Source organism: Macrotis lagotis, chromosome 2 (assembly GCF_037893015.1).
Source record: "Macrotis lagotis isolate mMagLag1 chromosome 2, bilby.v1.9.chrom.fasta, whole genome shotgun sequence".
NCBI classification, from domain to species: Eukaryota; Metazoa; Chordata; class Mammalia; order Peramelemorphia; family Peramelidae; genus Macrotis; species Macrotis lagotis.
This window is the reverse complement of record NC_133659.1, coordinates 331,056,069-331,069,014: the sequence shown is the minus strand read 5'-3', so window position 1 is coordinate 331,069,014 and position 12,946 is coordinate 331,056,069. Positions and strand designations below refer to the sequence as shown.

At 46.7% G+C, this 12,946-nt stretch overlaps 1 protein-coding gene across 5 annotated transcripts in view; it reads left to right on the top strand.

Moving 5' to 3' along the window:
• TMEM184B (transmembrane protein 184B) overlaps nt 1-12,946 on the top strand; it is a 39,141-nt gene that overhangs the window by 9,033 nt on the left and 17,162 nt on the right. The gene's annotated exons all lie outside the window — the stretch shown is intronic.

Sequence of the window (12,946 nt, the reverse complement as noted above, 5' to 3'; positions counted from 1 at the left end):
ACTCCCTCCCCCACCCACTGAAGCTGCATGGTATCATTAATATGTGTGAAATCATGCAAACATTTCCACATTAGTTATATTGGAGAAAAAAGCAGAAAAATTAATGAGCTAGAAAATTATATTTCAATTTGCACTCAAAAGTTTTCTCTGGAGTAGGGAGCATTTTTTCGTCATTGAGCCCTTCAGACTTGTCTTGGCTGTGTTGGTCAAAGTAGTTGAGTTTTTCACGATGATCATCACTACAATGTTGGTAGCACCATTCACGGGTTCTTCCCCTTCACTGCCTCACCTCTGTAAGTGATACTGTAAGTTCCCCCATGTTTTTCTGAAACTGCCTCCTTGTCATTTCTTATATCACAGTAGTATTCTGTCACAAAAACATGGCCCAACTCGTCCAACCATTCCTCAATCGATGAACAGCTCCTTGATTCTAATTATTTGTCACCACATGAAGAGCTGTTAGCAAGATGTCTGTAAAAAGTCATTTTTCTTTTTTACCTGACCTCTTTGGGTTACAGTCCTAGTAGTAGTATCACCTTTATTGATATCTCATGGAATCAGTAGCTTCCACTTGGCCAGTTTTAATTTTTAGGAAATTATTTTCATCAGTGAACTTTTAACATCTTTTTCATTTGGCTAATTCTGCTTTTTAAAGATTTCTTCTGTGAATTTTTGTGTATCTTTCTCTAAGATGTTAATTCTCTTTCATGTTTTCTTGCATCACTCTCATTTCTTTTCCTAATTTTTCCTCTGCTGCACTTAGCCCTTTGATACGAATCGGAATTCTTGTTGGACTTGACTTAATGGACATTTTTCTTTGGGGCTTTGCTTATGGGTGTTCTCATACCGACATCATCTTCTGCATTTGTGGTTTAGTCTTCTCTGGCTCAGCGCTGGCTTTCATGGTTAGCTTTCGTTGTTATTTGCTATTTTCTCAGCCTGTTTCTTAACTTTGAACTTTTTTTGTTAAATTTGAGCTCTGCTCCCCTCAGTTGGGCTGCTGTTTTCAGAGGTAGTTCAGAGCTAGTCTACACATTTTGAGTACTATCAAGGTGGTGTGATCTGGAGAGAGGCCTGAGCTCTCCTGTTCTGCACACTATCTTTACCAAAGGAAAGGCCCCTGTTCCCTTGTGACCAACACCCCCCCCACCAATGCTCCTCTCCACCCTAGAAACTAACCCAGAAACTGAATCTGAGTAACAGCATTGCCAACCAGTGCAAATGCCCCCAATACCAGCAAAGGATCCCTGAAATCTCATTCTGACCAGTTGTCCACCCCCTTCCTGTCTCTGGGCAGATGGCTCCTGAGGCTGCCACCCCCATTACTAGTGTCACTTGGGGCCATCCCCCAACCCTGGGTCACAGACCTCTCCTCCAGGCTTCCTAAGCTGTCTCAGCCTGGGTACATTTCTCACACTGACCATTTGTTGACTTTTGTTCCAGAATTTGATTTGAGGCACTCTTTCAGATTGTTTGGAGGGGCAGGTGGGAGTCTTTGATCTGTTGTCTTGGCTCCACCCTCCATTCCTCCCTTTTAGGCATTGTTTCACTTGACCCCATCACCAAGATTTACATGGTGATGTCCTCCCTCCTGGAACACTTTCCCTTCTGCCTCTCCAAATTCCTTTCTTCCTGGCTTCCCCCAGCTCCCCCTCCCCGGGGGCAGCCCTTTTTCTTGTCTGCCAGGGCCACCCTCTCCTGGATTCCTTTGAGATGTACTCTGAATAGGTTATGTCTAGATCTGCTCCTATTCCTACTGTCTCCTTTAAGAAAACAAGCTCCTTGAGGACAGCCTCAAGAAAGGCTCTGCTTCTTTCTTCTGGTTCTCTGTTCTTTGGGTTGGAGGACCCACCCTACTCCTGTCACCCAGCTCTGTGACTCCAGTCAGATGAAAATGATTCCCATTTTCTACCTCTGCCCTGGATTAGAGAATTTCCAGGTTCCCTTTTAGGCTGAATCCCCTGGTTCTCTTCATCTTGAGGCTCGGTAGGTCTTTGAAAGACAACAGCAATATCACAGAAACTCTAGTGAGCTCCCTGGATCAAGGTAGACCCTTGGATCTCCATGCAGTCTTCCTAGGCTAACAGGGAATTGGCAGTCCCAAGAGACAGGTTCAGGTGCCTGCTGGTCTGAGAGCCCTGGGCCTTGGCCAGAGGTCTTTGAGGACTCTGGAGAGGCGGAGAGCGTAGTCTGCCCAGCTCTGCTCCAGGCTTGGGCGGGGATCCTGTTTAGGAGTCCCAGCTCTTTCTTTGGAGATTGCTGACCTATGGTAATGTGGTCAGCCTCTCCACAAAAGGCAGGCATGCTCAAACCAGAAGTTAACAGCAGATAGAGTTGTTGAGGAGTTTGAAGAATAGCCTGGGCAAGAAGGGTTTTCTTGTCCTTCCTGAATCTGAGACTGGAGGTAAGAGAAGGGGATCCTCTTCACAGAGGTCTGAGTCAATTAATCATCATAATAATGTTTGTCCTTCTTTCTGGAAGATCACCATGTCAGGGAGGCTATGCTGTGACGAGTACATGAACTGGATTTGAGTGAGGGGGGCTGTTCTAAGTCATCAACCTCACTTTCTCCAGAGCCGTCTGGTCCAGTGGCCAGGTATGGATCAGGACGACTGGAGATGGCCCTAGAAGTGAGGCAGTCAGGGTGAAGCGACATGCCCAGGGTCACACAGCTAGTGTCAGTTGTCTACGGTCAGATTCGAACTCTGGTCCTTGATTCCAAGACCAGTGCTCCATCCACTGAGTCACCCAGCTTGCCCTTCTGAGTCAATTAGGAATCATGAGAAACTTGAGCAGAGTTTAGGTCAAAGTCAGTTATCATAAGTTGGACCATATAAAGATAAGGATTTCTTTTCAAAAAAATCATAACTTCATAAATATTCTGTAGACGTGCATGTTAATTTGTTATAAGTTTAGCATGGATGCTGTGGGTGTTACAGCTGTGTGAGAGCTCATCATGGTTAGGTCTCAAGATGCTCTGATCCTTTGAGATTAATGAGTAAAAATAGAATTTATAGGAATTTTTAGTTTTTAAAGATTAAAATAGAAATGGCCTTCCCCTTTCTCCCTCTCTCAAAGCACATTCAGACATTGATGGCAGTCGGGAGTTAAGGAAAAATGGAGGCAAATAAGGTCATGGAGAAGACCCAGCCGAGGAGAAAGATGAACTAGCTTGTCGCCATCAGCAATCTGTAGACTTGGCAGTCTGATGAGGAGTGGGTGGGTGTCAGGGGCCCATTTAGAACAGGCCTGATGCATCGGATGGGGCTCATTCTCAGCTGGCAAGTTGGGGTGTGCTGCCAGGGCTGCGACTGGGAACGTGGGCATTGTCCAAGAGTCCGACTCCTGGGAGAAGGAGTCAGGTTCAGAGTAGACCTAGAGGGCAGAGTTGGAGGAAAGGGTCAGCATCCGGCCTTCCCTCCCAGCTGACAACCTCCACATTCAGTAGCATTTAACATTAGATATAATCATGTGTTGTAATGTACTCTCCATGTTATCTATCTGCCAGAGGCACATTTGTACCCATATACACATACACTCAAAAGATATTTGACACATTCTGGGCTTGGGGAGACAAAAATCGCCCCTGTTCCTCAAGGAAGTAAATAGAAAATATGGACAGTAATGGGGTGGGGGGCAGGAAGAAGGGAAGAGCGTCTGAAGAACCCAAATGGGGGCCATTCCTGGGAGCACCCTCTTCTCTGTGACCATCTCTCATGAGCTTTTTCTTCTTCCTGTCTCAGGAATTTAGTTGACCCTCCTTACCAAGAGTATCCCCTCTCTGCCTCTGCCCTCAGGCTCCTCTGCGTTTCTGGAGCCAGTGGTCTTTTCTCTCTGTGCCTTCCTTGTCTTTCTCACAGCATGGGCCTTAGAAGCTCCAGGTACCTCCCTGGTTGTCTACCTTCGGACCTCTCCTTTTCAGTCACTTTGCTGTCTTGGCTTCTTTAACACAAGGGCCCCCAAGGCATTGTTCCTGGCCCCCCCCAAAGATCCTATTGATGAAAATGACTCCCTACTCCACTTGTGCAGGCATGACTAGGAGGCCACATAGTCCAGGGAAGGAGCTTTGCTCCAGAATTCAAGGATCGTGGATTCAGATCTGCATCTGCAGCTTTGGGTCACATAGGGCCAGTCCCTTACTTTCTCTAGGCCTCGGTTTCCCCATCTGTAAATTCCGTGACCTCTGAACTCACTAAACATATTGTCTTTCACCTGTGCTTTAGTCCCACACATCTGACCTCCCACTTTGTCCTGTTCAAGATTGGTTCTGGTCTCTGGGTTGTGGAGCCTCTCTGTCTCACCCTCCTGTCTGGGCAGTCCCCAGCTTCTGGCCAGGCCTTCTCACCTCCTGCTGGACTTGGAGGTCTCCTGTCTTTGTTTTCTCCCCTCTTAGTTCTGTTCTGCTGGGCTGAGCTAGTCATGGCTTATTCAGAAGCCTTTGCTGGCTGATTCCCTGGGGCCCAGGAGATAAAAGGCAGACCACCCCTGCTGGGCCTTTCCAGCCTCCTTCCCTCTCCTATGAACGGTCTGGACCCTTTCCCCTGGCCCAGGCATCATGATCTGGCTTGTGTCACAGACCCCTTGGGGCCCCTTCTCAGAACCATGTTTTTAAATGCGTCAAGTAAAATACCCAGTATTACAGAGACCAGTGAGATTGAAATCCCTTGTTGGGAATGTTCCCCTGCCTTCTCAAGTCCCAACCAAAATCCCAAAGGAATGGCCAAGCCCTCCAGGCTATTTGCCAAGGAAACCCCAAATGAGACCACAGGAAGCCTCCCCCTTTCCTGCGTTCCTGGACTTTCCCACCCTTGTCCTAGAGAAGTTTGTTTGCCAGATCCTAGGCTTCCTGAGGGCAGTCATTGGCTTTTGCCTTTTTTTGGGTGTCTCCAGTGCTGAGCATACAGTAGGTGCTGAATACATGTTTATTGGTTAATTGAAACCAGTTAGAACATCCCCAAATTAAGAGCCCCTGCCTGCAGTGTTCTGTCTTCCCTCACACCTCCACCTGCCACAGTCCCTTCTTTTCCTTCCTTCCTGGCCCACTTTGGCTTCCCCTCCTGCATTCAGCTTCCTCCATGTTTCAGGATCTCATCCTCCGATGATGTTCCCAGCTCTGCCTTGCCTGCCCCCCCCATTCCAGTCTTCTTACACCTCTCTCCCACGCAGGGACTCAGCGACTCAGTGAAGCCAGTCCCGAGTATCATCCCTGGCTCCTCCTGGCTTCCAGGTGCCCCCTAAACCTCACCTCCATTTCCCCCAGCCCTTCTAGGTGTGAGGCGTTCCCTGGCCAACCATCTCCCATTTATCTGTGGTGCCTCTGCCTTGTGCCTGGACGCTCCTTGGGGGCAGGCCCTGGCTCTGGTCTTTCTTTGTAGTCTCAGGCTTAGCACAAAGCTGGCCTAAATGGTAGGTGCTTAGTCAATGCTCATTGATGGAATGCTTGGTCTGGATCCCATGGATGATGATTTGTGATTTATAGCTCAGCCCTGCCTTTCCCTCTCCAGGTCCCCTGAGACTTGGGACCATGTTGCTTTTAAGTTTTGTATTTTAGAAACAGCTAGGTGTTGTGGTGGAGAGAGGCCCAGCCTGGAGTCGGGGAACCCTGAGTTGAGACCCCACCTGGCTGGACACCCTGCTCACCTCTGTCCACTTCACTCTCCTCTTCTGCACAGCGCCCCTTGTTTACTGACTCTGAGTGTTTAGAATCAGGTGATATCGCCATGGTCAGCGCATCTTTTAGGGAATCTCTTAAGATGTTAACAAAGGTACTGAGGACCTCTCTGGAGGAGCGCCTCCTGCTCCTGCCTGTTTGAATATCCTTACACCGTCAGCTGCACCTCTTCCCCAGATGGGCAGCCCCTCCCAGCTCCCCTTCAGCCCTTGCACATGTAGTACGCACCAGGCTCTCTGGAGGTGGACGCCTGCCTTCTGATTGTCTCTCCCTCCTTGGGATGACCAGACCTGTTCCTCAGCATTCTCCTCTTTAATCTATCCAGTGGGCATGGAGGTGGGCTTCCTAAAGCCCACCCCTCAGAATTTCCCACACAAATTCCAACTCCTTAGTTAGCATTTGAGACCTTTTCCATCTCCCCCAACCACCCTCAATTTCCCACTTCTGCCAGGGGTGGAAGACTTAAACTTTGGCTTTGACCCTGCAGGTCCCCTTCCTCCTTATCATCCTCCTTCTAGATGGAACTGATGATCACTTAGGAATTCTGCCCATTTGCTGGAGGCCAGAGACCTCACCTCTGGTGCCCAGACCAGGGTCATGTACAAAACTGCATCTTGGAGGATTGAAGACTTGGGAATTAGAGGCCAGAAAGGGGGGCCTAGACTCAGGGAAGAGGCATCTCATGGACATGGGACCCAGAAATGGGAATGCCATTGAGAGGGTATCTGGAGTGAGGGATGGTGAGAACCAGATCTACAGGAGACAGCGCAGGCCTTATGTAGAAAGCCTTGGAAAGACCCAAGTTCAGGTCCACAAGCCTCCGTTTCCCACCACACATCCCCATCTCTCAATGGAGGCTGTTCAGGCTCCTCTTCTATAAAATAGGTGCAGGGCCCCCATCTCCGGGAGCCCCTTGCAAACCCCTAGACGTCCTGGGTCATTGGAGGGGTGGGTGAGAGGAGGGTCATCCCCTCAGTCTCCTGCCAAAGCCTTTGGGGTCCTGAACCCCAGCCAGCATTTCTTCCCACACGCCTGACTCGAGGTTGTGGTGCCAGGCAGAGGAAAGATTGAGCCCAGCAGCCCCTGTTGGGCCTGGCAGTGGCAGAGTGGGTCAAAGAAGCCCCTTGTTGCTGTTGATCTCCTCCCCTCTAGATTCAGACCCATCTGCTAAAGCATGGGGGGCCAAGGCAACAACCTCCACTGTCATCTGGGCTCTTCTGCCTTCCTGGGCCCATCTGGCCCCACCTGCCGGGGCCACTAGCGTGTCTCCAGGAGCTGATTGGTTGTTTGGGGTGTTGATAGGCTTAGGACAGTGACTCATGTGCTTATGCATGTTGGAGTCGAACCACCCCCTCTGGGGATCTCGTGACACCTCCTCCCCCTTCTGGAAGTACCTGGGAATATTTTTCAGATGGGTAGTTTGGAATCTCTGTCTTTTTTCTCTCTCTCATCCTTCCTTTCTTCTTTTTTCATGCCACCCTCAGGAGATACTTGGGGTGGCCACTGTGTTATCAGGGTTGGGCATTGGTGGTCTAGAGTTTCTGAGGAACTATGTGTGTGTGGTAGCCTTGGTGAGCCATCTTTCTCACCTCCTTTTCCACCCTACAGCTCTCTCCTCCCCTTCCCTCAGGGCTCTTGGTTGATGCCACGGTCCTCTTTGATGTCGGGGTCTTTGGCATGCACTTTTACAACCTGCATGGAAGTTGGATGTTCTTCCCAGAAAGTCCCAGGATAACCCGACTTTGGCTTTGGGGGTGCTGGCCAGTCAGACTCCAGGATTTAGGAGGTTTTCTAGTGGGCCTGAGCTGCCTGGTGCTGGACATCTCATCAGGTGTGGTTTCCCCTTCCGGTTTCCACTGGCCTCTGGGTAAAGGGGATGACAAAGGGCTGCCTGGGCTCCTGGGCAGGAAACAAAAGGGTCTCTGTGGCTCTGTTTGGAACAGTAGAGAACAGCTGGGAAAAGCACTTGGATCAGATGTTGCCCCAGCACAAAAGGAGGAGGGGCAGAGGGAACCAGGCCCAGACAAGGCCTATCTGGAACTGTGGCATCTCATCATGGAGTCCAGGGTTTGCAACTTTTTTTTTTAAAGTAGGAGTTTATTTATTTTGAGTTTTACAATTTTTCCCCCATTCTTGCTTCCTTCCCCCCACCCCCCACGGAAGGCATTATGTTAGTCTTTACATTGGTTCCATGGTATACACTGATCTCAGTTGAATATGATGACAGAGAAATCAGATCCTGATTTTTTTTTCTTTTTTTTAGGTTTTTGCAAGGCAATGGGGTTAAGTGACTTGCCCAAGATCACAGAGCTAGGCCATTATGAAGTGTCTGAGGCCAGATTTGAACTCAGGTCCTCCTGACTCCAGGGCTGGTGCTCTATCCCCTGCGCCACCACCTGCCCAAAAAATCATATCCTAAAGGAAGAAAACTAAAGTATGAGATAGTAAAATTATATAGTAATGTAATGCTTTTTTTTCCTAATTTGACAGTAATACTCTTTGGTATTTGTTCAAAGTCCCTAATTCTTTCTCTGGATACAGATAACTCAAAATTGTCCCTGTTTGTTGCACTAAAGGGATGAGCAAGTCCATCAAGGTTGATCATCACCCCTGTGTTGCTGTGAGGGTGGACAGTGTTCTTCTGGTTCTGCTCATCTCACTCAGCATCAGTTCATGCAAATCCCTCCAGGCTTCCCTGAATTCCCATCCCTCCTGGTTTCTAATAGAACAATAGTGTTCCATGACATACATATACCACAATTGCTAAGCCATTCCCCAATTGAAGGACATTTACTTGATTTCCAATACTTTTCCACCACAAACAAGGCTGCTATAAATATTTTTGTACAAGTGATGTTTTTACCCTTTTTCTTCATCTCTTGAGGGTATAGACCCAATAGTGGTATTGCTGAGTCAATAATCCCAAATTTCTCTCCAGAAAGGTTGGATGAATTCACAGCTCCACCAACAGTGTAGTAGTGTCCCAGATTTCCCACATCCTCTCCAGCACTGATCATTATCCTTTCTGGTCATATTGGCCTGTCTGAGAGATGTGAGTACTTTAATTTGCATCTCTATAATAAGTAATGATTTGGAGCAATTCAGTTCTCTGTATATTTTAGAAAAAAACTAAATCACATTTTTTTTTAGGTTTTTGCAAGGCAAATGGGGTTAAGTGGCTTGCCCAAGACCACACAGCTAGGTAATTATTAAGTGTCTGAGACTGGATTTGAACCCAGGTCCTCCTGACTCCAGGGCCAGTGCTTTATCCACTGTGCCACCTAGCCACCCCCTGAGTCATATTTTTTTTAAAAAAAAAGCCATTCCCCAATTGACAAATGGTCAAAGGATATGCAAAGGCAATTTACAGATGAGGAGATCAAAGCAATCCACAGTCATATGAAAAATTGCTCTAAATCATTAATTATTAGAGAAATGCAAATTAAAGCTTCTCTGAGGTACCACCTCACACCTGTCAGACTGACCAATATGACCAGAAAGGATAATGATCATTGTTGGAAGCGTTGTGGGAAATCTGGGACACTATTACACTGTTGGTGGAGCTGTGAACTCATCCAACCTTTCTGGAGAGCAATTTGGAACTAACGCCCAAAGGGCAACAAAAATGTGCATACCCTTTGATCCAGCAATACCACTACTGGGTCTATACCCTGAAAAGATGATGAAAAGGGGTAAAAACATCACTTGTCCAAAAATATTTATAGCAGCCCTGTTTGTGATGGCAAAGAATTGGAAATCAAGTGAATGTCCTTCCATATGGCTTAGCAAACTGTGGTCTATGTATGTCATGGAATACTATTGTTCTATTAGAAACCAGGAGGGACGGGAATTCAGAGAAGCCCGGAGGGATTTGCATGAACTGATGCTGAGTGAGATGAGCAGAACCAGAAAAACACTGTATACCCTAACAGCAACATGGGGGTGATGATCGTTCCATCAGTGCAACAATCAGGGACAATTTGGGGCTGTCTGCAATGGAAAATACCATCTGTATCCAGAGCAAGAGCCGTGGAGTCTGAACAAAGTTCAAGGACTATTCCCTTTAATTTAGAAAAAAAAACAGATATGTTATTGTCTGATCTTGTTATCTCTTAGACTTTTTGTTTCTTCCTTAAGGATCTGATTTCTCTCTCATCACAGTCAATTTGGATCAGTGTGCAACATGGAAACAATGTAAAGACTGACAGATTGCTTTCTGTGGGGGAGTGGGGGGAGGGAAGTAAGATGGGGGAAATTGTAAAACTCAAATAAAATCTTTAATAAAAGAAAAAAAAATAAATGGGTCCTTTGTCAGAAATACTAGTTGCAAAAATTGTTTCCCAATTTACTACATTTCTTTTGATCTTGGTTACAGTGGTTTTGTCTGTGCAAAAGTTTTTTAATTTAATGTAGTCAAAATTATCTAGTTTGTTTTGAATGATGTTCTCCATATCTTCCTTAGTCATAAACTGCTTCCTTTTCCATGGATCTGACAGGTAAACTAGTCCTTGATTTTCTAGTTTGCTTATAATATTGTTTTTTATGTCTAAATCTTGTATCCATTTGGATCTTATCTTGGTATAGGGTGTGAGGTGTTGGTCTAATCTAAGTTTCTGCCATACTAACTTCCAATTTTCCTAACAGTTTTTATTGAAGAGAGAGTTTGTATTCCAATAGCTGGACTCTTTGGGTTTATCAAACAGCAGATTACTATAATCGTTTCCTGCTATTGCACCTAGTCTATTCCACTGATCCACCACTCTGTTTCTTAGCCAATACCAGACAGTTTTGATGACTGGTGCTTTATAATGTAATTTTAGATCTGGTAGGGCTAAGCCACCTTCTTTTGTACTTTTTTTCATTGAATCCCTGGAAATTCTTGACTTTTTATTTCTTCATATAAATTTACTTACAACTTTTTCTAACTCATTAAAGTAATTTTTTGGAATTTTGATTGGTAGGGTGCTGAACAGGTAGTTTAGTTTTGGTAGAATTGTCATTTTTATTATATTAGCTCAACCTATCCATGAGCAGTTGATCTTTGCCCAGGTATTTAAATCTGATTTTATTTGCATGAGAAGAGTTTTGTAATTGTTTTCAAAAAGTTTTTGAGTCTGACAAGTATTTTATATTGTCTGAGGTTACTTTGAATGGGATTTCTCTTTCTAGCTCTTTCTGCTGTATCTTGGTGGTCATATATAGAAATGTTGAAGATTGGGGCAGCTAGGTGAGGCAGTGGATAAAGCACCGTCCCTGGAGTCAGGAGTACCTGGGTTCAAATCCGGCCTCAGGCACTTAATAATTACCTAGCTGTGTGGCCTTGGGCAAGCCACTTAACCCCATTTGCCTTGCAAAAAAAAAAACCCTAAAAAAAAAGAAATGTTGAAGATTTATGATGATTTATTTTATATCCTGCAACTTTGCTAAAGTTGCTAATTATTTCTAGTAGTTTTTTAGTTGACTTTTTGGGATTCTCTAGGTATACCATCATGTCATCTGCAAAGAGTAAGTGTTTTGTCTCCTTTTCTATTCTAATTCCTTCAATTTCTTTTTCTTCTCTTACTCTACTTTTTTTTTTTAAAGCCCTGAACTACTCCTGGCCTTCAGTCTGGATGATGGAGATTGCACTTCCCACCATTTCTGGCAGTTCAGGTTCTTAGTTAGAAAAGCTTTATGTTCAAGTAAAAGTCCTCCCTCTAACTCTTCCCTGGGGTTCTGGCTCTGGCCTCTTGAGAGGTGATGGCAGAAATGACCTGGCATCCCTGGCTGTTCATGGCCACTGCCCCAGTGCCCTTCCCTTCCTTCCTGACCCTGAGGGCAGAACCTGGAGAAGACAAACAAGTGCTGATGGGTTCATGGGATTGTCTCGGGAGCCAGGCATCCTTAGTTTTGGGTGTTGGTTGATAAACTGGTCTGGGTTTATTTGCTCACCGCCATTTTGGCCCAAATCTCCCTGGTTATGGCTTATCTGATGCAGTCCCTGGCTCTAGAAGCAGAAGGTCTAATGATCCTAAAGTGAGAGCTGGAAGGACCTGGAGGGCTCAAAGGGCAGCCCTTTATTTTACAGACAAGGGAACTAAGACTGAGCACAGTCATTGCCTGCCTCGGGTCCCCAGTTCGGGAGTGACCTAGGCAGGATTTTCTTCCCTGGGAGCAGCACTCTACCCTCTTCACCAACCTGCCTTTTTTGCAGATGAAGCTCCCAGGACCTAAATGCTTTGGCCACGGCGCAACGGGTGGAGGGCAGGCCTGGTGATACCAGCCTGCTACTCCCCTGGGGTGTCAGTCTTCTGTTCCAACCTCATGGCTTCTCGGATACATCCTGTCTCAATGACAGTAGCTTATTAGTAAATTCTTCTTTATTTTTGTTTATTTTGCATTGTTGGTCTTTGGGAGACTTCACAATTTAGGGCAAAATGAGATTGTTTCTGTACTCCCAGAGCAGTGGTCTTTGACATTTACAGACAGCAGGTGGAGGAATTGCTCCAGCTTGGGAAGACAACAGCTGCAGGCCACCAATGGGTGGCAGCAGTGAGCCCCTGGGCTGAGGCCCCCCACCAAGTCTGGTGTCCACAGGCGATGGGAAGGGGCCCATGCTGACCCAGGCCTGAGAGTGGGCGTAAGGCCTTTAGGTCCCATTAGAGGGACCTTCCCATATGAGATCCCAGGACTCAGAGATTCAGCGATGCCAGCTGTGGGCATGGTTTCTCAGTCTCCCCATCTGTGAGATAGGCACCTCCATGGTGTGTGTGTGTGTGTGTGTGTGTGTCCACACATGTGTGGTGATGTAATGTTAAGAGGGAGGCAGTTAGGTGGCACAGTGTATAGAGCACCAGCCCTGGAGTCGGGAGAACCTGAGTTCAGATCCAGTCCCAGACACTTAATAATGACCTGGCTATGTGACCTTGGGCAAGCCACTTAACCCCATTGCCTTGAAAAAACAAAAAGAAAAAAAGTTTCTCTGGAAGTTGGTAGAAAGGGTAGAAAACAGAAGGCAAGGGGATCTTTGACATTTTGCTTGGCAAGACCATGATGGGCCCCCATAGTCCAGGTGGATGGAGGAGCTGAGGGACTGGGCAGGGCGTTGATGTCCCTCTGCCCGACAGCCTTCTTGCACCTTACTCCCTGGTGCATACTCTTCAGTCTGGCCTTCATCTCTGCTCCGGACATTCCCCTCTGGCCGTCCCCTGGCCTAGAACACCCTTCCTCTTCCACTCTGACTTCCTTTGGGTCCTACTTACCTACCTGCCATCCTCCTTCCTTCAGGAAGTCTTT